At 39.5% G+C, this 26,801-nt stretch overlaps 1 pseudogene; it reads left to right on the top strand.

Moving 5' to 3' along the window:
* The first annotated feature begins 935 nt into the window (after positions 1–935).
* Positions 936–26,801, top strand: LOC147900201 (uncharacterized; annotated as a pseudogene).

The following is a 26,801-nucleotide window of genomic DNA, read 5'->3' as shown; positions in this document are numbered from 1 at the left end:
AGAGGCATTGCCCCTAGACCCCTCGGGGCCCTCAAACCCGCTACTATCAGGGAAACTGCCACAAAACCCCCCTTGATGCTTGAAGTGTAAAAAAGCTTCCACTACATGGGTTTTTGTTTGGGATTCCAAAATCTTTCACATCTTAGTTTGACTCTAGAAGTCCACTCTTCCCAAACTTTGAGATTCCAGAATCCCAAATAGAGCTATTTTGTTTCTTTACTACCAATATAAGCTTTAAGGTTAGGTTCCAAATCCCAATTTTCATATGAAGTGGATTCTGGAATCCTACTTTCCTTTTCGCTAGTTCTAAAGAACCATTTCTTAAAAATAAGACTTCCAAGGTTTGGATTCTGGAATCCTAACTTATTTTCCTTTTGGAATGGAGGACTCATCCTGAGAATAAAATTTTTCCTCCCTTTGGATGTTGTGTACTTTCACGTGTAATTGTGTTTCAATAATTATTAACAATCGGCCCAAAGTTTACAAACAAGAATATCTCCTCATAACTAACTCTATACCTCTGACTAGCAAAATTTGTTCCTTATCTTTTCCAAATATACGCACTCTCATAAAAACTACCTTCGTGGAATCCCAAAACATTAATCACAAATTGCCTAATGTTCTCTAAAAAATAATATTTTTAGAATGTAAACTAAACAAGACAAGTAAAAGACCAACCTTTGCTCAATAGTTGTACAAAAATGTGTGCAAGCCTCTATAGTGCTCTTAAGCTCCAATTCCAACTCTTGCAATTGAGAAATGAGGCCCTCCACCTCCTTTTAAAGCAATTTTTCTCTATTTTTAGAAAGTTTGGATATTATTTTAATTTAAGTAATTAAATTCCATAAACAAAGGTTACACTAACTCTTCCATGTCTCTAAAGCCTCATTTACAAGGTGCAATATTTTATTTGTCTTTGGTGATAGAGTGGTAACATGGAGCTCATGAGCAATCCTAGCAAGTCCTCCCTTTTTTGTCCATCTCCTTCACAAACTTCCACTTTTAGCAAGGATATTGAAGAAATCGACCACACCCCCTCCTCAAAGAGGCTTCCATTTCGGCAATCAGCATGCACATTGAGCATCGACACCAGCAATGCTAAGCAAAGAACTTCAAGAGGTGCAAGGAAGGAAAGGATACTTTCAAGAATTTCCATACGTGATGTAAGTAGAGTATTTTGTTGTAGAAAGAATTGCTTGAGGTCACTAGGATTTAAAAAAATCAAGCAAGAAAGGCATCATTTCTTTGGGTTGAAAAGACAGGAACAAAATTTCTTTTTGAGAACTTCAGTGAGAGCCTCCTCCTACTTGCCAACCAAGTACTTTATTAGTGATATGATGGTTTGCAGAGCAAGCTTCATCAAAGTGTTTTCCATTGGATACTTAAGAATGGGGAAAATAATTTCAAGCCAAGGACTTGAGGAGTTTCATCCAACTTATGGCTCTCAAGAAACACCACAACATTCATTGTTGAGACAATGGCTTCAAAGTTTTTTCTTGCTCAATGGGGAAGTCCTCCCAAATTCTACATTTACTCATTTGCAAATAGTTTCACAAAGAAAGAAGTCTACAATATTTATGTAGATACATTCAAGGAGAGTATGCAGAGGTTCTCTCCCTTCCCTCATTCTTGAGAGTTTGGAGGCAATATTTCTCTCATGTAAAAATTCCTAAGAAGAACAGGATGGGCATTTGTCAAATTTGTGCAGAGCTGAAAGCAAAAAGAGACACCACAAAGACCAAAGAAGACAAGGGTGAGTACATTAGTTTCTCTTAAGAGTTTTTAATATTTTTTTTAGGGTACATAATTGAAATTAAAAAATTATTCTCATCTTTTGTGCATTTTTCTCATACATTGCAGAGCAAATTCAAAAAGCTTTACATATTCATAGAGAACAACAAAGCATAGAAAGGAAAAAGTTGGCAAAGCATAGGAAAAAATGTTTGGAGAAGAAATAAAATTACTTGGGCTTGGTCATTGATGGTATGGATTTAAAAAAAACCACGCTACCTCACTTCATATGCACTCCAAAAAATGTGAAGGAGGAAACTTCATCCAATTGCATGTTGTTGGAGCATTGGTGTTCAACGGTGTCTTGTCATCAAGAGTGTTCATCAATTTTCCTAACATTCATAATGATCCAAACTTGACATTTACAATACTTCAAAAGATCATTGGTGGATGGCCTGGTTAATTACCACCTATTCTTTACTTGCAGCTTGACAATACAAGTAGAGAGAACAAAAATCAAGTTCTACTTGCATACTTGAACATGCTAGTGCATAGAGGGATTTTCAAAAAAATTAAACTTGGGTTCTTATTGGTTTGACACACACATGATCAGATTGATCAGATGTCCAGTAGGTTCTCCATCAAACTTGCAAAGAAAAGTGCCTTCGATCTTTCGCAAATTTGCAGTGTGCTACAAGATGCATATGTTCCAATGCCTACCATTGAAGTAATTGAGGAGACATATGATTTTAGATCATATGCAACTGGACAAGGTGTCTATGATGCATCATTTGTGCAGCTCAATGATCATAGCTTTCAACATCAATTTAAAATAGAGAAACAGGATGAAAATACTCTCATGTGGAGCAAAAAATATATCAACTTGGAAACTAGGCTCCCACAAGAGGGACTCAAGTTCTTATTGTCCATTCTAGCACGTGCAATAGTTCGAGCTAAGCACATGCTACTCTCTTCCACAAGTGAGACAACAAGGTCCCAAAAAGATAATTATTCAATGGATTTTCTTCAGTGCTTCAATGAAATTAAGGAGGCAATGATGGATACACATGCATATTTTCTAGCAAGTACACTACAATGGTGGCACAATTTTTTTGTTTAGCAAAAGAGACTCATTGAGGAGTTTAGAAATGATGCAATTCAGCTCAATGTACCATTTGTGTGGCGTGAAATTGAAGTTTCTAGCACAAGCACCATGGATTGTAGTGCAACAGTCAATGACATGCCAATTGGAGAAGAGTTATTAGCAATGGTCCATGGAGAAACAAGGGGAATGTATGTTGGCCATAGAAAATCAATCAAACGTCATCTACAAGAAAAGGAAATGTGGGAGGGTAATGTAAATGAGCTAAATGAGGGCACAATGATAGCAGTTCTTGCTACCGATGATGAAAACAATCATCCATTTTGGTTGGCCAAAGTCACAAAGCTTATCTATGAGGGCAATATTGTTACTGCTCTGGAAGTACATTGGTATAGAATGTTAGAGCTATATATAGCTTGCCCTAACTCATCCTAGTCCTCAACTATATATATGCCTATGATCTATGAATAGAATCACTTTCTTGGGAGCAACTCTTGTGTTGGTATCTCTCCTCTTTCTCTTCCTCTCAACACAACTCTTGTGTCCGTCTCTCTCCTCTTTCTCTTCCTCTCAACATGGTATTAGAGCTATATATGGTTTAACAAGTTGTGAGAGAGAAGAAGAAGAGACAATAGACACACCAAATAGACTCCCAAAGACTTATTCAAATTGATCAAAAGTTACACATATATAGGTGAGACCTAGTTCAAGTTAGGGCAAGCTATATATAGCTCTAACACCCCCACTCAAACAAAGGTCTCTAGCTACGGATGAAAAAACCCTTAGGGAGCACAAGGGAAAAACCCGAGCTCCTATATACAAGTATACAAGTTGATCATTTGTACAATTATTTACAAGTATGTAATGCAGATGTGCATTTATATACAAAAGGTCACCCATAAGGTGTTAATCTTGGAAGAGAGAAGCTGCAAGAACTCCAAGTTCTGATCGTAGCACTGTGAAGCGTGCCTCACTAAGTCCTTTAGTGAGAATATCTGCAATCATCTGAGAAGTGGGACAATGTTCAATCATTATCATCCCTTTCTTCACTTCATGTCTGACATAATGGTAATGAACATATGTTTGGATTTGTTATGCTGAACATAGTCTTTAGCCAGACTTATGGCACTTTGATTATCACATTTGAGAGGAGTACTGGATGATGGACGATGACCAATATCTGCAAGCAATTGTCGTAGCCAAACCAATTCTCGAGCTGCTAGAGAAGCCACTACATACTCATATTCTATGGTAGAAACAGCAACACAACGTTGCTTCTTACTTGCCCAAGAGACCAAGCAACCATTGATAAAGAAGCAATTACTACTTGTAGACTGCATAGAGAAGTGAGAGCTTGCCTAATCTGCATCTGTATATCCCAAAAGATCAAGAGACATCACAGAAGATGATCCTGTATGACGTCGATAAACTAATCCAAAATCAGAAGTGCCTTTCAAATATTTTAGAACACGTTTTGCTACAGACCAATGTTGCATTGAGGAAGCAGCCAGATATTGACCTAGAAAATTGGCAGTAAAAAGAATATCTGGTCGAGTGTTCAAACCGACAAACGGTAGGCAACCAACAGAATTGGCATAGGGTTGATGTGAAACCTCAACATCATGAGTCAATCGAGTATTTTTGACAGAGCTCACAAGACAAGGAGTGGTCAGAGTGAGCATTCGTCAAGCCAAACTTTTGAACTGCATCTTAAATGAATTTTGTTTGTCAAAGTAGCAGAATTCCTTTGTGACGAAATCATTGAATTTGAATACAAAGACATGAATGAATGTCACCAAGATCAACCATATCAAATGCTAAGGATAAGATTTTCTTGACATGTTGCAAGAAATCGAGATTGTTGGAAACAAGTATGGTGTCATCCACATAAAGAGCAAGAATGACAAAAAGAGCACCATCACGTTTGGCATATAAGTTGGAGTCAGAGAAACAAGAGTTGAAACCTTGAGATGTTAGAAACTGATCAATTTTCATGTACCAAGAACGAGAAGCTTGTTTTAGACCATAAAGAGCACGATGAAGGCGACAAACAAGATGGTCCTGATTGGGAAGTATGAACCCTTCTAGTTGCTCCATATAATTCTCCTCTTTAAGATCTCCATTAAGAAAAGCAATTTTCACATCCATTTGATGAATCTCCAAATCAAATTGAGTAGCAAAAGCCAAGAGTACATGTATACTTGTGCTACGAACAACGGGTGAAAAAGTATCATGATAATCAACTCCTACAATTTGTGAGTATCCTTTTGCAACCAAACGAGCTTTAAACTTGTCAAAAGAACCATCAACTTTGGTTTTGGTTTTATAAACCCACTTACATTTGATAGGAGTGCGACCAGGAGGTAGTTCAGCAAGAACCCATGTACCTTTAGAGATCAAAGAATCATATTCAGCTTCCATTGCCCCTTGCCATTGACTCTTTTGTGCAGAAGAGATAGCTTCTGTATAAGTAGTAGGGTCTTCATGAGCAACCATTGCATGATCAATGATTTCAAAGACATCAACACAATCATGAGTAGAACCATGTTCAAAATCAATAGGCAAATCAACTTAAATATCAACACTATCATCAGAAGAAGAAGAAGAGACGATAAACACACCAATTAGACTCCCAAAGACTGATTCATATTGATCACAAGTTACACATATATAGGTGAGACCTAGTTCAAGTTAGGGCAAGCTATATATAGCTTGCCCTAACTTGAAGAAGAGAGATGAAACCATGTTCTGATACCATGTTGAGAGGAAGAGAAAGAGGAGAGAGACACAAGGGTTTAGCACTTCAGCACTTGTGGTTTTATGCTGCTTTTGCAAAAGTAAAAGCCAATGATGCTTCACATATTTTAAGCTAGTTTTTATTTAGTGCATCCTTTATTGACCAGTTTTTTATTTAGTTCATCGCTTGCTGAGTCTTTGTGTAAGTGCTTTGCTACTCAACATTCATAGAACGTCCTTCAACCAAAGAGCTCTATCAATATCTATACTCAGGTGCCTCACAAAACTTGATTGTTTTTCAGGAATCACTATGACATACATCTATGTGTTGGAGCTTTTCTTTGCCTATTGGTATAGAGATAAACCAACTTTCTTTAATGTTGTACATGATTGGGAACCATGATATCATCGTAGTTCAATACAATGCTTTGTTCTTGATATTCTACTTGAAAGGTTATGTTATTTGTGTTCCACTACATTCATATGCTTGGAGCTTTATTCACAATGATAGTACATGTATTATTATGTTTTGCTAGCAAGTTTAGCTACAGCTTCAAGTTTCCATAAATATCAGTTAAAGAGACTTGCCAAATATTCTATATCACGCTTTACTTTCAGCATGAGCTGATTGATTCAAAGGAGCTTCCAAAATATTTTGTATTGTTTTGAAGACTAGATTTTCTTCAATTATCTTATCATTTACTTTTGATTTCCTAAATGTTTTATGCTATTTTGAAGGTGAGAGTTACTTTTGATTATCTTATGATTTTGAAAGCAGGTTCTCTTTCATCTTTGTTAATCAAGCATGCCTATAGGCCATCCATTGTATATGATCTGGAGTAGGCTAAATATCATGTAGGTGTGCTTGATATGCAAAAGAAAATGTCGATCTAATATTTCTTTCTCTCTTATAAGCTAACATCTTGCTTGACTTGCTCGTCATGTATTCAACACTAGCTTCACTTTGACTAGTTGGTCCATCCTATGAAAGAAAAGGACTTGCCGAATGTTTGTGTGTGTCTGTGTCTGTGTCTGTGTGAGCATGAATCATCTTTTTTGTGAAAATTATCATAAAGTAAGCATGAAATTTTGCAACTAAAAGTGTCATATGGTTTTGCCATTTTCACATACAAAATGGCAACCAAGAGTGCCATATATTTTTGCCATTTTTGTGTCTAAAATGGCAACCGAAAGTGCCATATATTTTGCCATTTTTATGTATTAAATGGCAACTAAAAGTGCCATATAGTTTTGTCATTTCCAAATGCAAATGGCAACCAAAAGTGCCATATATTTTTGCCATTTTATGTCTTAAATGGCAACCAAAAGTGCCATATATTTAGCCATTTTTATGTATGAAATGGCAACTAAAAGTGCCATATAGTATTGCCATTTCCACATGAAAAATGGCAACCAAAAGTGCCATATATTTTTGCCATTTTGATGTCTGAAACGGCAACTAAAAGTGCCATATAGTATTGCCATTTCCACATGTGAAATGGCAACCAAAAGTGCCATATATTTTTGCCATTTTGATGTCTGAAATGGCAACCAAAAGTGCCGTATATTTTGCCATTTTTACGTATGAAATGGCAACTAAAAGTGCCATATAGTTTTGCCATTTCCACAATCAAAATGGCAACCAAAAGTACCATATATTTTAGCCATTTTTAATGCATGAAATGGCACTACAATAGAGACCAACTGTGAAAGAAATGGTAAAAGTTTGTCACTTATTATATTCGAAATGGTAAAAGATGACTTAAAATTTGCAAGATTTCATGTTGAAAATTGAAATAAAGTGACATACAAAATGCCGGTTATTATGTTACAAATGGAAAGAAATGGAATCACAATTGCCATTTCTTCTTTTATAAACAATAGCATTCAAAATGGGCAAAAACATTTAACTTCTACTAGCTTTTAAAATGGGCCAAAAAGTTACATGGCATTGGAATCTTAAATGACTAAGATTTTACATTTGATACTTGGTATCCATGAATGAAATTTATTGTCTAAGTGTGAAAGATTAATCAAATGTCTTAAGTGCATCAGTCTCATATTACACAGTGTGAAGAAGTCATCTAAAATTCTAAGGATAACTTTTACCTTTTATAACACACACATTTTACTTGATAACAAATATTATTCGATAGTTAATTGAGAAATAAATAATTCAGTTTTTACATAACAAAATAAAATACAAGATTATAAAGACATTACATGAAGAGTTTTCCAAGCAACATTCAAGCCTACGGCTTGACCCAATGTTTGAATCTCATCATTTGCTTTGAATATACAAGCATCTTTAAACTAATTATTGTCCCTATTCCAACTACGTCTTTTGAGTCCTTATGTAAGACCTTTACTCTAAATGAAGTATCCAAACTAATTATTATTCCTATTCCAACTATGTCTTTTGAGTCCTTATGTAAGATCTTTAGTCGTTGTCCCCTTTGAAAAGCATCAACCTACAAAGATACATTGAAGAGATCATTAGTAGAATATTTGTTTAAAATATCTTTATAAAAAATATCCAAAAATGTTATGATCATTGCCATAATAATTAAGAAATATAAATAAATTTAACTTACTTGGAAAACACGTATGTCATTTGTTTGTGCTGCTGTCTTTTCTACTCCAATTGTTGATTGATGAACCTTTTTAAAATAAAGTAAATATGATACTTAATAATACTTCATGTGAATGCTTTCTACTCTACTCAAAGATCCCTAAACCTTTTCAAAACAATATCTACAATACACGCACGCGCACACGTGTGTGTGTGTGTGTGTGTGTGTGTCTGTGTCTGTGTGAGCATGAATCATCTTTTTTGTGAAAATTATCATAAACTAAGCATGAAATTTACCAAAGATAGAGCAGAAATGCTTTTTCTCAAATCATTAAGTTGTTCTTGCAAGGCATCCATAGCCTTATCCTTGTCATGAAGCTTTCTTTGCAACTTAGCAGTCTTCTCATATATCACTTGGTCTAAATTAACGATTGCAAAATTTGTTTTGCGACAAGTAGTCTTTTTAGTAGGTACAACCAGTCTTAGACCAAAAATGTTATTATCCCCATTGTCATTTGGATTAGGATCCTACACAATAAAAAACATGAAATATTTCAAATTGATATTATATTTCATTAATTAATCATTTCTATTCATAAAACAAAGAGAACATGAAGTACCTTTAATGAAACACCACCATTGGTCTCTTTAAACAATGCATATTCAAATAGTATTCCTCTTCCTTTCATCCCATATCCTTTGGACATATGAGCTTCTAAAAACACCTCTCAATATGAAGGAGACCTTTGAAGTTTAGAGATCTACATGTTTAAAATATTTGTCATACATGTGGATTTATCAAAGAGTACTAAAATAAAAACATGAATTATGAAAAGTAAGAAAACTATTAAACTTACAAGTTCTTGTTTCATTCCAACATAACCCTTTCGACCTAAATTTGTAACGTTTTCTTGGGCCTTTCTATTTCTCTTATTTCTTTCACTAGATCTTTGAAAAATAATATCAAAATGTAGTTATGTTAAATAGAATTAAAAAAGAACATATGATACTTGCAATTAAGTGTGTGTGTGTCTCTGTGTGTGTACCTTGAATTCCTCTGAATTTACCAGTGTCTTTATTCTTTCTCATACATCATCTAGTAGCCATGTTGGTTTTTGTGCATCATCTCCATCCCGTAAGTAACGACTATAAGCCTAGCATCAACTCATAACAAACAACACATTAATAAAAACTCAACAAAATCAATGTTAAAGTAAACAAGTTTTTAATAGAATACTTACAAAATTCACCTACTGCCTATTTGTTCACTCTGAATGCTTTTGAGACTTTAGTTTTCCAACATTTGTCACTGATATTACATTCATATCGAGCTTGCAAATACAATTAAATATACATAAAAGTATTCATCAATATAAAAGAAATTTTAAATACTAAACATTTAAAAATAAGACCATCGAAAGATATCAAGAAAAAGTCAAGCCTTACATCAACATATCTTCTCACTGCCTCCTTTTGAATGATCGGTACAACTTTAATTGATTGCAATGAAAGATCCACACAAGGAACTTTTGTTCGTTTTGTATATAGAAAAAAAAAAGGATTTGCTAGATCATTTACTAGATAGAAATACACATATATAGTAAAAGTCCAGGTAAAAGTCCAGACTAGAGAAAAAGAGACTTTCTCTAGATAGGTATCTAAAGAAAATTTCACTATATACAGAAAACAAATCACTATATAGAGAGTTTTTAAGAGAATGTTACTATATTTAACTATATAGAGAGTCCTTAACAGAATTTTACTATATATAGAGAATTTCACTATATAGAGGTAAAAAATTCTCTATATAGAGAATTGGCCCATAGAAATTTTACTAGATAGAAAGAATTTCACTATGTAGATAGAAAATCTCTTTATATAGAAATTTGGCCCATAGGAATTTTACTATATAGAGAGAAAATTTCTCTATATAGAGAAATAGTCCATAAAATTTTACCATATAGGAAAAACATTCACTATATAATGAAAACATAGAATTTTCCTAGATAGAAAATAAGGTTTAAACTATACAGTAAAAACATTCAATTTTTAATTTTAATAGAATTTCATTATATATCAACACAACTAGTACAATTTCACTAAATATTAAGACAATTAATACAATTTCAATATATATTAATACTATATTTTTTATTTTAATACAACTTCACTATATAGTAACAAGTCTAACAAAAAATAAGAGTGAGGAAAATAAAAGTTTATTCCATTGTTACATCCCAAAAGTGAATCATAATAAAAATGATGTCTTCTATTCAAATCCTAAATGAATGTCATGTAAAGACAATCACAAGGAACTTTTGTCCATTCTCTATATAGCAAAAAAACAAGGATTTGCTAGATTATTTACTAGATAGAAATACACATACCTAGTATGCAACACATTTCAAAATACCATTGAAGAAAGCCACACCATCAACCACGTGACATAAACTATTGGGCATTCACATCAAAGTGTAAGAGATTACCATAACGATGCTTTCCGACCCCACCCAACCTGAGTATTGGATTGAGCAGCCACACCATTATGGAAGCCTCTCGATTCATGACAATTACCAAAGGACATTCACATCAAATGACAATTACTATTGGATAGAGCAACCACACCATTATGGAAGCCTCGAACTAGATTAATGACAATTACTATTAGACATTCATATCAAAGTGTAAGAGACCACTAAGACGATGCTTTCTTACCCCACCCAACCTGAGGATTGGACAGAGCAGCCACACCATTATGAAAGCCTCAAACGAAATTGAGGACATTGGACATTCACATCAAAGTGTACGAGACCACCATAACGATGCTTTCCTGCCCCACCCAACCTGAGGGTTGGACAGAGCAACCACACCATTATGGAAGCCTCGAACTCAATTAATGACAATGACTATAATTAGACATTCTTACCAAAGTGTAAGAAACCACCACAACAATGCTTTCCTGCATCACCCAACCTAAGGATTGCACAGAGAAGGCACACCATTACGGAAGCCTTGGATGAGATTGAGAACATAGGGCATTCGCATCAAATTGTGAGAGACCACCATAATGATGCTTTCTTGCCCCACCCAACCTGAGGATTGGATAGAGCAACCACACCATTATGGAAGCCTCAAACTCAATTAATGACAAGTACTATTGGACATTCATATCAAAGTGTAAGAGACCACCACAACGATGCTTTCTTGCCCCACCCAACCTGACGATTGGATAGAGCAGCCACACCATTACGGAAGCCTCGGACGAGATTGAGAACATTGGGCATTCACATCAAAGTGTAAGAGACCACCACAACGATGCTTTCTTGCCCCACCCAATCTGAGGATTGGATAGAGAAGCCACACCATTATGGACGCCTCGAACTCAATTAATGACAATTACTATTGGATGTTCATATCAAAATGTAAGAGACCACCACAACAATGCCTGCCCCACCCAACCTGAGCATTGGAAAGAGAAACCACACCATTACAAAAGCCTCAGACGAGATTGAGAACATTGGGCATTCACATAAAAGTATAAGAGACGACCATAACGATGCTTTCATGTCCCTAAGGATTGCATAGAGCAAGCACACCATTACGAAAGCCTCAAATGAGATTGAGGACATTGGGCATTCACATCAAAGTATAAGAAACCACCACAATGATGCTATCCTGCCCCACCCAACCTGAGGATTGGACAGAGCAACCACACCATTATGAAAGCCTCAAACAAGATTGAGGACATTGACATTCACATCAAAGTGTAAGCGACCACCATAACGATGCTTTCCTACCACACCATTATGAAAGCCTCAAATATGATTGAGGACATTGACATTCACATCAAAGTGTAAGAGACCACCATAACGATGCTTTCCTGCCCCACCCAACCTGAGCATTGGACAGAGCAACCACACCATTATGAAAGCCTCAAACGAGATTGAGGACATTGAACATTTACATCAAAGTGTAAGAGACCACCATAACAATGCTTTCCTGCCCCACGCAACCTAAGAATTGGATAGAGCAACCACACCATTATGGAAGCCTCGAACTCAATTAATGACAATTACTATTGGACATTCATACCAAAGTGTAAGAGACCACCACAACGATGCTTTCCTACACCACCCGACCTAAGAATTGGATAGAGCAGCCACACCATTATGGAAGCCTCAAACTCAATTAATGACAATTACTATTGGACATTCATACCAAAGTGTAAGAGACCACCACAACGATGATTTCCTGCACCACCTAACCTAAGGTTTGGACAGAGTAACCACACCATTACAAAAGCCTCAAACGAGATTGAGGACATTGGGCATTCACGTCAAAGTGTAAGACACCACCATAACAATGCTTTCCTACCCCACCCAACATGAGGATTGGATAGAGCAACCACACCATTATGGAAGCCTTGAACTCAATTAATGACAATTGGACATTCATATCAAAGTATAAGAGACCATCACAACGATGCTTTGTTGCCCCTCCCAACCTGACAATTAGACACAGCAACCACACCATTACGGAAGCCTCAGACGAGATTGAGGACATTGGGTATTCACATCAAAGTGTAAGAGACCACCATAACGATGAGTTCCTACCCCACCCAACCTAAGGATTGGATAGAGCAACCACCATGATGGAAGCCTCGAACTAGATTAATGACAATTACTATTGACCTTTTATATCAGTTGTAAGAGACCACCACAATAATGTTGTCCTACCCCACCCAACCGGAGGATTTGATACAACAACCACACCATTATGGAAGTCTCAAACGAGATTGAGGACATTGGATTTAGACATGTAATCACGACACTTTTCTTACCCCACCAAAGATGTAATCATGACGATTTAGTTGTGTTACCTGCTCTAGCGTTTTGCAATCAAAGAATGCATAAGGACATGAGAATGATGCACATTCATTGATCTTGTATTCAATTATGCAAAATAGATTGGATTTAATTCTCAATTAAACAAATACGTTTTTTTTTTTGCTTTTAGTCTTAAAAGAGATTTTAATTTTAAAACAAAAAGATGTGGGTGTGTATGAGAGATTAATTTTAAAAGCAGTATTGTATGTGAGAGAGATTAATTTTAAAAAAAGAGGGGTGTGTGTGTGTGTGTGTGTGTGTGTGTGTGTGTGTATTACTATTAAAAAAAAGTGTGTGTGTGTGTGTGTGTGTGTGTGTGTGAGAGAGAGAGAGAGAGAGAGAGAGAGAGAGAGAGAGAGAGAGAGTTTAACTTTAAAAAGTGTGTGTGAAGGCAAGCATCCTCTGAATGGATTTCTCTAGACACTACTTGTGACAGATTATGGTATCCATTTGTTACAAGTCTCTGGAGAAAATTCCCTAAGCTAACTCTCCCACTGAAACACTACACAAATGGTACAACTTTTAAAGAAGACAAGCAAGATCGGTAAAGTGGGTTCATTTCACCTTCACAGGGTTATATTTGTAGAAGATAGGTGATGCTGGGCAGGCTAGATGACAAATCTGGTCCACCTCTATGAGCAGAGGGGTACTCACATCCGTGCATACATCAAAAGAGTAACAAATAATTCACTATCAGCAATAGTACAACAATTATTACCTCTCTGGAGAAATAGTGCATATAACATAAGACATGGCCATTTGCATATCCTGTAAAAATGTGTTTTATTGTAACAAGCTACATCAAAACATTCAGTCAGATATTCTTTTTTAACTTTGCGAAAAAATAGAACATGAGAGAGGAATAAAAGCATGTGTATGAGATCATGGAGACTTGTATATAAACTACATTTCTAAACTCAAGTTTTCTGGGAGCTATAACACATCCTAGGCATCGAATAGAGCCCTGCATAATAGATTTCTAAGGAAAAAGTGCATTGCTGTCAACTATGTTTGTACTCACTGAAACCATGGGCCTTGCTACTATAGTACTCACCAAGACCTACAAAGCTCCAAAAACTCAATTCCAAATCAGTAGGAAGCTTCACCTACTTTGACAAGGATTCCATGCAGTCACCTTCGGTCTACAAAGGCTCCTTATCCCTCTAGCTCATCAGACCATCTCTAAATGTCAGACATTATAGCAGTTCCATCTAGATCTGCATACCTGATCTCAGCAACACACGGAGTCATCAACAAGAGAAGCTCTCATTTTTCCATCACCATGTTTGCCGCTGGTTTTGATTCCTACTTACACTCCTTTTTTCTTTCGATCAGCTTTCTTCTTTTTGCAGTTCCCACATAACATCCAGGCTGGTTGCACTAGAAGCATTTCTTCTTTTTCTTGCTCCTCCTCCAGATAAGTCCTCCTCCTCATCAAATGTCTTCTTTCTTCTTGTCGGACTTATCGTTGCCAGGCTTGCCGTTTCCTGTGGCTTTACTCTTGCCTTGTGCAACAAAGGCTTTGTCCCTGCCCTAGCCTCCTCTTGGACAAACATAGGCCCCCACCTCCTCAAAAGTGACCAGCTTTGACCTTTCCGAAGTGTAATGCCAGTTTGAAAGGTTCTGAAGCTCTTCGGCATAAGGTCCACCTTACGATTAACTGCTCTGACTTGATCTCCCTGATAGAAAATAGAGATGGAGGTTGCTTGCTGTAGCCAACACTCCAACAGTGGAAGATTGTGAAAACGTTGCCCAAAAATCACACAATGCTAACTCAAATCTCAATCCTTTTCCTTATTGTGTACACAAGTGAATATAGACAGATGCAGGCATTAATGAAATAGAAACAATAAATGTGTATTGCTCCAAAGATGGACAAAACCTTGTACAAAGGTGTGCACAGTCTGCCACCATCTAGCAGATACAGTACTACCCAGACGTGGACCCCTAGCACCACAAAACTGTTCTCCTACCTCCACCTGGCACCTTCAAAACTATGTCAGCCTGCGTGCTCTCCAAGACCTAAGTGGGCTGAGTAGATGCCCTAAAACAGACCTTGCTCCTCTGGTGGACAGCCAAAGGTGAGGTACTGTTTGTAGGCACAAGGCTCCTTGGTTCCTTGCCTCCTTGCCACTAGAACTGCAGCAAATGTGTGATGCTCTGCATGTACTTCTGGACCTCCCTACTGCTGGATCTGTAGCCTGGACCTGAGGCCCCAAAGGAAGACTCATGGCCTCCCTGCTGCCCTGCAAGCACCCAATGCTGAGGCTCTATGAATGAGAGAGAGCCCGATGCTGGGGTTCTTTATATAGGGGCTGGATGACCCCAAAACATCCCAACACCAGACTGCCAACCTGTTGACCCGACCTGGTCTGGTACAACTCCGACCTGCTGTTGCACTGTCCCAGATCTGTTGGCCAGCACCAGGGCCTATACAACAGCCCTTACAGCCCATGTGACCTGCCCTTGCAGGGCCTTCTAGGCAGCCCTTCCCTACAGAGATACTTGCTGCTCACATGGCAGAGAGCACACCTCTACTAGCAGCCCTGCTACCCCTGTCAGATCTGCCCCCGTAGCAGCTTTCCTTGCTGCCCATGTGGCATTTCTGTGTCCCAACAGGTGCTGTCGGTTACCCCCCCCCCCCCCCCAAATTTCTTCCTCAGTGGAGGCTCACAGGTGGGGAGCTCACCATAATAATCCCAACACTCTCGGCACCTTCACTTTCATGAGGTAGTCTCGCTTGGTATCTTCCTCCTCCATCCTCGTGGTAAACAGTTGATTCTACAGATTGATGATCCCCGTAAGTTTGTTCATTTCAATACATATCATTGATAGCACTTCGGCATCCTTTTCTTCCCATTCTTCCACCTCATATAGATCCACATCCACTACATCTTCAGGTTTCAGATTCTTCCGTCATTAGCTTCCACAACTTCCTTGCCACCAGGTGGCTTCGCAGCTTCAGCTTCCAAATAAGCTATTTATCCACATCTAGTTTGCCCACCCCTCGAATCGGCGCATGTGTTACCATTACTGAAGTTCTTTAAAATAGACTCAACATAAATGCAGCTGATACAAACTGAGGCACACTTGTTTAAATCTTGATTACCTTCCTCCTCGCAAAGGTACCTGTCCTTTAGACATGGGAGTTGGCTTCAATTTCAACAAGACTGAACTCAGATCTCCTTTCAAAAATTCTCACCTCCAATCTCCACGCACTTGTGAATCTTCCTCAAGGCTCTAATACCATGTTAGAAAATAGAGACGGAGGTTGCTTGCTGTATCCAACATTCCCGCAGGGGAAGAACACATAGAAAGTAGGCCAAGAATCACACAGTGCTTCATTTGTGCACACTACTGTATATAGCGATAGATACAGACAGAGATCTTGAACAATGCACAATACTACCTAGATGTCACCAATCTCTTCCTAACTCTAGCCTCTACTGCAGATCACGGGAGCAGCACCATGATTCTCCTCCCAGCCAATTCTTGCTAAGGCTCACAAGCAAGGCAGAGATCTACATTACCAAAATCCCCGTGAATCATTCTCTTCTCTTCTCTCTCTAGCCTTAGCAAACCCCAAATCCCTAGATAGATCTAGATGCCACATGTCATCTATATAGGGCCTTCCTAATGCAACATTTCACCCCTCTCTTGGGATGCATTTAATTCCTTGCCCCTAGGCAATATCTCAGCACTAGGCCCTTGGTCTTAGATCTATCTAGTCTGGTGCTATCAACCCTCACCTAGGACCTTGACATTAAATCCCTCCCGATCATTTACATGAAGCACAAACACATATATTACAGAGATAGATCCTTTAAGGGAAACGTCGACTGATTCTTCCGAGGTCATGCTACCTCGGCTAGAGCGTAACATTCCTTCCCTCTTCAGACATCAGCGTCCTCGATGATAAAGTCTGGGAACACTCTCCGCAACTGATATACGGATTCCCAGGTAGCTTCGGATAGAGGCTGACCATGCCATGCAACCAACACCGTGGGTATCTTTCGATTTCGTATTTGCATTGTTCCTCGGTCCAGGATTCTTGTTGGTTTGCGCCTTGCAATATCCTCTATCTCCTGAAACAAAACCACACCTTCGATCAGTGAGTCACCTGTATGTAAAAATTTCTTTAAACGTGAAACATGAAAAACCGGGTGCACCTTACACCCCTGTGGCAATTCTAATTTATAGGCTACACTGCCTATTCTCTTTAGAATTAACCACGGCCCACAGTATCGAGGTGATAACTTAGCACACTCTCCTGAAGTCAACGACTTCGAGTGCGAAGGAATTCTGAGAAAAACTTTTTCTCCTTCAAATACTCTTATAGACCGATTTTCATCCGCATACACCTTGGCTCTATCCATAGCCTGGCGGATATTAGCTCTCGCAAGTGCTAGCATCTCCCGCATCTGAACTACAAAGTTCGCGGCACTAGGCACTTTCTGAGGTACTCCAACTATAGTTGGATTGGCTGGCCTATAACCATAGTTCAGCTCAAACGGACTGAACCCAGTAGATGAATGTTTCCTATCATTGTAGGCAAACTCCAACAATGGCAACCACTTGTCCCATGTATGTTGCCTCAATGACACATATGCCCTCAGCATATCTTCTAAAGTTTGGTTGACTCTCTCCGTCTGACCATCCGTCTCAGAATGATCCCCACTACTCATTCCTAACTCAGTCCTCAGTGTCTCGAATACCGCTGTCCAGAAATGACCGGTAAATCTGACATCTCGGTCTGACACTATGGATCTAGGTAATCCATGCAGACGAAATATATGTCTCATAAACAAATCCGCCACTTGCGGGGCACTAACAGACTCTTAGTCGGAATGAAGTGAACCATCTTGGTTAGACGATCAACCACCACAAGGATAGAATTATACCCTCCTTGTGTTGCAGGTAGCCCTACAATAAAATCCATGGAAATGCTCTCCCACTTACTTAGTGGTATTTCCAAGGGCTGTAAAAGTCCGGGTGGCTTCACCCGCTCGGCCTTACTTACCTGACACGAGAAACACCGTGTCACATACTCATGAATATGCTTTTTCATCTTTGGCCAAAAGAAATCTCGCTTCACGAGATCATATGTCTTCTCGACTCCTGGATGTCCCGCACACGGGCTATCATGGCATTGTCGAATGACTCTCTGTCTGAGATCATTCTGACCAGGTACTACAACCTTGCCATTTCTAACTAGCATACCATCCCTTATGGTATATCTTGCATAAGTTTGGCCTTTTCTGGATGCCAGGTCATCCTTTTCATTTTCCCCGGGTTTTAACACATGAGCCTTAGGCCATAAGCTCTGGACAAACTCGTCCACCTTTTGAGTTTCTCTGATCTCGGTCATTAGAGCACTCTCTAATACCGTGAAACTCAGGTTGTGCATAATGCGAGACAACGCATCAGCAACCTTATTGTCTTTTCCTCTTCGGTACCGAATCGTTAGATTAAACTCCTGCATGAGCTCTGCCCACCTAGCTTGGCGGCCCCTCAAGTCAGGCTGTTTACAAAAATGTTTCAGAGTATCATGATCCACATCCACATAAAACTCTGAACCATACAGATAATGCCTCCATGTTTTCAAAGCATGGATAACAGCATACAACTCCAATTCATGAGTTGGCCAATTCCTTTGAGAGGAAGAAAGCTTCTTGCTTTCAAAGGCTACTGGCCTTCCCTCTTGAAGGAGAACTGCTCCTACCGCAATGCCACTTGCATCGGTTTCTAGGAACAACGGTTTCTGGAGATCAACTATTTTTAACACCGGTCCTGAGACCACCGCCTGTTTTATGGTGTTAAAACTTTCCTGTTGATTCTGTCCCCAAACAAAAGGTACTTTATCGGAGGTCAGATCAGTCAATGGCGATACTATTCCGGAATATCCTTTGATATGCCTTCTATAAAACTGGACAAATCCCAAGAATGATCGCAACGCGGTCAGACTCTGAGGGATTGGCCAAGTCAGTATCGCAGCCACTTTCTTCGGATCCATTTCTACCCCCTGTGGAGTAATTATGAACCCTAAATACTCAAGCCTAACCATACACAGTATAGTTTTCTTCTTATTCACATAAAGACTGGCTTTCCTCAAAGTACTGAACACTATCCTTAAGTGTTCACGATGTTCAGTAACACTCTTACTGAATATTAGGATATCGTCTATGAAATGTACTACGAACTTTCCGATATACGGACGTAGTAAATCGTTCATAAGCATGACGAAGGTCGCTGGAGCATTGGTAAGTCCGAAGGGCATTACCAAAAACTCATAATGACCAAACTTGCTTCTGAAAGCGGTTTTATGCACATCCTCGGCTCTAATCCGGATCTGATGGTAGCCGCACTTAAGATCTATCTTGCTGAAAATCACGGCTCCATGTAGTGCATCTAGCAAATCATCAATCTGAGCCATCGGATACCTGTGCTTAACAGTGATATTATTCAATGCTCTGTAATCTATACAGAGGCGAAACGTATCATCCTTTTTCCTCTTTAATATCACTGGTGAAGCAAAAGGTGAGAAACTTGGTTGAATCGGCCCCAACTTGAGGTATTCTTCCAGTTGCCTACGCACCTCCGCTTCTTCAATAAAACTCATTCTATAGGGAGGTCTATTTACAGGTTCTGCCCCGGGGATCAGCTCAATCTTATGCTGAACTTTCCGCTCTGGAGGTAACCCATAAGGTAGTTCATCCCTAAAACATTCAGAGAACTCCTCTGTTATAAGATTAGCCAGCTTGGCCATCTCAGCACTTTGCGTAACATCAGTGCTAGTCGAAGAATCATTCACCGACTCTACCGATGCTGTGCAAAGGTATAAAAACTCTACTTGAGCCTTTCTGATTTCCATCACGGAAACCAACGGTCCCTGAGGTATATCTCTTTCACCTCGCAAGACATAAAGCACATCATTCATCTTGAATTGATATACGTGCTTTTTCCAATCAATGGCTGGATTCTTCCTAGAATGCCACGCCATTCCCAGGGCTATATCCGCATGAGCAAGCTTGGTTATTTCAAAATCAAGCTTCTCAGCATAGTCCTGAATCCGAAGCTCCAACTGGGTAACCCTTTGGTCCCATACTTCAGTTGAACTTCCATCGGCCATCCTGACTGTATACGCATAGTCAGATGGACTTGTCTTTAGTTTCAGCCTCTTCACGAGCTTGGAGTTAATCACATTGTGAGTTGACGCCGAGTCAAACAACACAATGACATCATCACTGGCCACTTGCCCTTTCATTTTAATTAACTCCGTATCATTGAAGGCTGTATACCCCGTTGCTACGGGCTTAGATAGGATGTTATCAGGTGCACTCGTCACTAACTTAGCAACAGACACACAGAACAAATAAGGTACTAACCTCTGAGAAGATCCCGCTAGCTGAATCTGCATCTCTTCCGCTCTGGGACTTCCCTGCATCTCCACGTCGCACTCTGAGATCACCATCTCAGCCGTCCGACGATCTTTATTACGTGGACAATCTCTCCACTGATGAGGTTGAAGGCAACCAAAGCACAAGCCTTCTCTCCTCGCTTTTTCCCGCTGTTCTGGGTTCAAGGGAGACTTAGACCAAGCCCGGGTTGCCATTGGAGTTACTTTCCTCTTCACTCCAATGGTGGTACTTGGTTTAGGAGTTTCAGCCGGTCTCGCCTGCTTGGCTTGACCACTCGGCTGCGAACCACTCCCTCTACTAGCCCACTTCTTCTTAAACCCAGATTTCTTCGGATACCCATACTGGGTTCCGACCTGTGCAAACCCACTTGGCTTGCTGCCCTTGGCATCCTCGTAGTTCAGGGCTATAGCTATTGCATCATCTAGCGTGTTCGCGTACTTAGCCCGAACTTCCATTTTTATTCGATCATTCAATCCAAATATGAAATCTTTCACTTGGATTGATTGAGGCAGGGGTTCATCAACCTTCATTACACTCTCTCGAAACTTATCAGTGTATTCTACCACTGATAAATTTCTCTGACGAAGGTTCCTATATTGATCCCAAGCTCGGGATGCTTCGTCAGGAGGTAAGAAGTGTTTCCTGAACTCTCTTTTAAACCCCTCCCAGGTAGTGGATGCTATGCCATCTTTTTGTTGTTTAATTCACCACCGATCCGCTGCCTCACTAAACATATGGGTGGCCTCGCGGATCTTTTTGATGTCATTTCTGATCTCACAAATGGCGAACGCCTCGTCCCATTTGTGTAGCCAGGTCTCAATGACATCGGAGCTACGGTCGTTCATCCGACCAGAATACTTTTCCGGTCTGTAATTGGCAATATTTGGCACTTTAGCCTTCCTAGGCTCGACCGTATGGAAACTAGACTCCAGTTCCATTGGAGCCTTACCCTTCTCTTCTCGAGAAGATCTGGCAGACATACTCTGTAATGCTCTCCTAAGTTCAGATTGCCCTGCGTTGGCTTGTAATTGCTGCGCTAACAACTGTTGCAAGGCATCCTCCATGGAGCAATGCAATCCTGCCAGATAAAGTGTGAGCTACTGGGCACGATCCCTGCTGGGTCGTCCGGACTCCTGATTCACCAGGGTCCCTCCTGGAAGCCCCTTCTTCTGCTTCCATTTAGTTCAATAGGTGTTTTGTTTTGGGGGTTTTTTTTTTTTTTTTTTCTTTTTTTAAACACCCCTAGAACACTGTAATCACAAGCTGACACAATTCAGTGTACTGACACTCTGAACACAATTCCCTATACTAGGGAATTCCTGCAATCTGACATGCACACTAACTACGCACTTGACACAGGCATATATTCAAATCCCGCTTTTCCCTATACTAGGGAAATTTCTGCAAATTAACTCAGACTCAAGTATACAGGCATCTGCACAAGCATAATCTGTCCCTATAGCATCGTATACTGGAAACTCATATGCAAGCGGAGCATCACCAAGCTAAAACAAGAGAAACAAAACACAGCATTGACAGAAGTGACAGAGAGCCCCCTGGTCTATGAACTCTGATCGAAATCTGTCTGAAGGAATCGAAAACTGGCACGGGTCGAGGTAGCCAGATATCCCGAAGCCTGTGGGTCCTATGCCGTCGTGCTCGCTGCGCCAAATCCTGACTACGTGCTCACCTGAGCAATTTGCTCCTGCTCGCCGCTCACGAGCTGCTGCTGCTCCTTGGACTTTCCGTTCTTCTCTGTGAGGCCCGATCAAGCTATGATCAGTGCGGGAGAGCTACGCTCAGACACGTCGTCATCGTCCAATTTCTGCGCTCTTCATCCCTCGTTTCGTCGAATCACCTGCGTGTCCCGTTCCACGCACGTCACACTTCCATGCCAGGCTTTCCGTTGATCCGCAGTCAATCACAGACTACCCACGTTGAAGGACCTTCCTAACTCTCGATACTTGCTTGCGTAAGCCCGTTCGTGGGTCAACGCGCTGCACAACGTCGTTGCGATCAACGCATCGCTTCACCAACAATCAAGAATCTCCACGTGAGCGCCACTCCTCACGGACATCGTCGGCAACGTTGGATCTCCTTCGACGCTGGTCTGATATTTTGCAGCCTTCTCACTTGCCTAGCCTGTTCGTCGTCACCGTCGGGTGATTCGCCACCAGCGCTCCACCTTTCCCCTTTCGTAACCTGCTCTGATACCAATTGTCACCAATCTCTTCCTAACTCTAGCCTCTACTGCAGATCACGGGAGCAGCACCATGATTCTCCTCCCATCCAATTCTTGCTAAGGCTCACAAGCAAGGCAGAGATCTACATTACCAAAATCCCCGTGAGTCATTCTCTTCTCTTCTCTCTCTAGCCTTAGCAAACCCCAAATCCCTAGATAGATCTAGATGCCACATGTCATCTATATAGGGCCTTCCTAATGCAACATTTCACCCCTCTCTTGGGATGCATTTAATTCCTTGCCCCTAGGCAATATCTCAGCACTAGGCCCTTGGTCTTAGATCTATCTAGTCTGGTGCTATCAACCCTCACCTAGGACCTTGACATTAAATCCCTCCCGATCATTTACATGAAGCGCAAACACATATATTACAGAGATAGATCCTTTAAGGGAAACGTCGACTGATTCTTCCGAGGTCATGCTACCTCGGCTAGAGCGTAACACTAGATGTGGACCCTTGGCACCTTCAGAGCTTTCTACCTCCTCTTGGTGCCTTCGATCTACTGTCAGCCTGCATGCTCCAAGGAGCTTTAGTGGGCTGCTTAGAGCAAGCATACAATATGCACATTGTATTAATCAATGAAAGACAAGATTAAAGGTTTCTGATGAGGGCTACTTACACATCGCTTTTCTTTCAACCACAAAAAGAAATATAAGGAGAGCAAACCTGCAGAACTCGCTCAAAGGCCTAACGAGATTTTCTTGTTTGTCTTAATCGATAGCGACAGAAACCTAATCCAAGCCTTACAGCAGCTGGGCAATGTGGGTGAACCCGCAATGCTTTCTGTGGAAACAATTCAAAATGTTTTCTCTTTAAGTTGGAGAACTAGACCACTAAAAAAAAAAACAGTTTCCCAGTATACAACTGGCAGCAGAATACAAAACCTTGTATAGTTCCAAAGAGTCTTGAAAGCGCCCACTCAACACATATGCCTGTTGCAAGTGTATTGAATGCAAACACAGGAAAAGGATGGTTCAGAATCACTTGACCAATAAGCAAAGACGTCCACACCTACAATTCAAGCTCCAAAAACCTTGTTATGACCCTCAGAAAGCAAAGAATGACAGCTGCATACAACTTGGTGTCTAAAATGACAGCCGCATCCAGCAAAAACAAGGCAAAGAGAATTTAATGAGTGCTCAAACATGTTCACTGTCTCAAAAAAAAAACCTCACGGTGGTTGCCATCCACCTTTTTGCGATTAAGCCTCTTTATCCACAATTCTTGAATACACATGGACCACCCTATGCCACAATCAAGGAAACAATATGCTTGTTCATTCCATAAGAGTGCAGACATGTACTTACAACACATCCTCTCATAAAATCAGATATTACAACATATAGGTCCTTAGAAAACTATCGTGAAACTTCAAAAACAAGGCATGTTGAAAAAATGAGCTCATTATTTGCTTCACCACAAAGAGTACCATCAGACTTTAGGTGAAAGTCAAAATAGAAAAGTAAACTCAATTTTCCTAATCACTGAAAATATAGAACAATACAACAAAAAAAGCATCCAACAGCCTTTTATTTCGAAACAAGTTGTTGGAAATGGAGGTGAGAGAACGGAGCTGAAACAAGATGGAATGAAATTGCAGCAATAACAATGAACTACAAAGCTAGGGTTCATCCCATACTCTTCTGCATGCTCCATCAAACTCGCTAATATACTCTGAGAAGAATCCCATAGCTTCTGTGATTGCATATCCCTCAACCATACTTCCTTCTAGCCTTGCCTTATTTTTTACATACTGTTTCAAAGTCCTCATATTTCTCTCAAAAGGATTCATCCATCTGATACTAATAGGTCCACAAACTCTCAATTCCTCAACTACATGAATGAGTAAGTGTGTCATAATATCAAAGAAGGAAGGAGGAAATACTTTTTCCATTAAACATAAAACATATATGGCTTCTTCATATAATGCATCCCATTGTGTCATGTCCAAAGCTCTTGTAGATATTCTACGAAACACAAGACTCAGTCTCATAATAGTGGAGCGAATAGAATCAATCAAAGAATGTCTTATTGCTAGTGGCAGTATCTGCTGAAGGAAAATATGATAAGCATGTGTTTTTGTTCCTTGTAGCTTTTCGCTAAGAACATGCTTTTGCAAAGATGCTAAGTACCCTATTGGAACTTTGATATTCTTTACAAATGCAAAAAAATCATCCTCTTCCTTCTTTGTAAATCTATATGACGCAGCTGGCATTTTCAACTTGTCATTTCTTCCATGGACTACTTGAGGCCATAATTCTAGTCGTATTTTCATATCCTTCATGTCTAGACAAACTCTTAATGAATCTCTATTTGATTCTTGTAAGAGTGTCTTTAAAACATTTTCAACAATATTTATCTCCACATGCATGACATCAAGAGTGTTACGAACAAGAAGGTGTTGCATGGAAAAGAATACAACATTTAATTTTTCATGGAAGATAAAACAATGTATTTTAAGTTTTTTAATCATGTAGAAGCATGTGCTTACCTCCCAATATGGCAATGTATAAAATATTGACCATCTTTTCCACCCAGTCAATAACCCCGAATCTTCTTTAGGCCTCCTATTACTTTCCGATAGCCACTTCTCCCTTTGTCTACAAAATTCCTTTATTTCTTTGACACTAGGATATATAGGATGCTCTCTATATCTAGTGGAGCTATAAGCTATTGGAGGATTAGAGACATTCCATTTAAAGGCGACTTGTAGTTATCAAGCTTAACAAAATGGAGAATTCCATGTCTAATTCTACCACATCCATCTCAACCTCAAGATCAGATTACATGAACAAGGGAGAGATACCAAAGCAAGAAGTCCACACCATGGAGGCATCACCCATGGTAACTACTACACCTGAGAGATTGTTGCTGAAAGGTATAAATTCAAGAATATAGTCAAAGAGTTCATGCACCAATTTGCAAAACCAACTATCATCATTTATGGAAGATGACTCTAATCAAGCGTAAAATTATGACTTTCATAACTTGCAAAAATGCCAATGTTATAGTGACAAATCCTTATAATGTTTACGAAAGAAGGATTGATCTATAAGGTTCAATTCAATATCAAAAGCCACATAACCCTCATATTGAGGTTCCTTTTGTCCTTTAGAAAGGTAAAATATGAGCATTCCATTGCTTCTCCTTTTTTTCTCTATTCTTTCAAGAAGCCTTGTGAGGACCACTTTTAGATGTACTATAACCCAAGATATAAGACATAAGTTTGAGTATTCCAATACCAATTTTGTCCTTAAAATTATGGCATGCTTAAGGTTGAAGTGATAGATTTGGTTTATGCAAACATCACTACCACTAGATGTAGGAGTGCCCTGCTTCTATATCCATGTGGTGTAAGATGGTAAGGGCAATCATGACACCATAGGAAATGGTGATCTTTGTGGACATATGGGTGCATTCTTGGTGCATGGTTTCAGCATCCTGTGGGTTAGCATTACACATTTATTAGTGTGAATTTGCACGTTTATTAATGTAAATTCTTCATATGTGCTAATTTATGTATATGCTAATTTCTTTATGGGTTTAGACAATGGATAGTTCTAAAGGAACAAAATGGTCAGATGTGACACCGGGGAACAAGAATGCCCATATTTGCATGTGGATGCTATGTATGTCAAGGAAAAATGCACAATGGACATCCGCATCTGTATATCCCACCGTCGGATTAGCACCAAACTTTTCAAGGGTCTTAGAAAAATTGGTATTAATGTCCTTCCAAAGTATCAGGTGGATCGGATGCCGTTTGTGTCACCAGGAGCAAGAATGCACATATTCACACGTGGATGCTACGCGATATGAAGGAAAAATGTGCAATGGACACCGACATCCGTATACCACACCATCGGATTAGCACCAAACTTTTCAAGGGTCTTAAAAAACGATGCACTAAAGGGAAAGTATGATCCAGAGATGATTAAACAAAGAAAAAAAGGAAAGAAAAGTGAAACACATTGCCATGTGGACATTCTTAATTTGCAAGATGTAGAAATTCTTGTGTATGGGTTTGAGTTAAAAAGTTCTGGACATTTGCGCCTAAAAACCATTGATATTTTAAAGCAAAAGGTGGAAGGACTCTCCTACTTCAATGGATGA

This window comes from Dipteris shenzhenensis, chromosome 7 (genome assembly GCF_047967505.1).
Source record: "Dipteris shenzhenensis isolate YYH24624 ecotype China chromosome 7, Dip_SZ_1.0, whole genome shotgun sequence".
Classification (NCBI taxonomy): domain Eukaryota; kingdom Viridiplantae; phylum Streptophyta; class Polypodiopsida; order Gleicheniales; family Dipteridaceae; genus Dipteris; species Dipteris shenzhenensis.
This window is presented reverse-complemented; position numbering and strand designations above follow the sequence as displayed.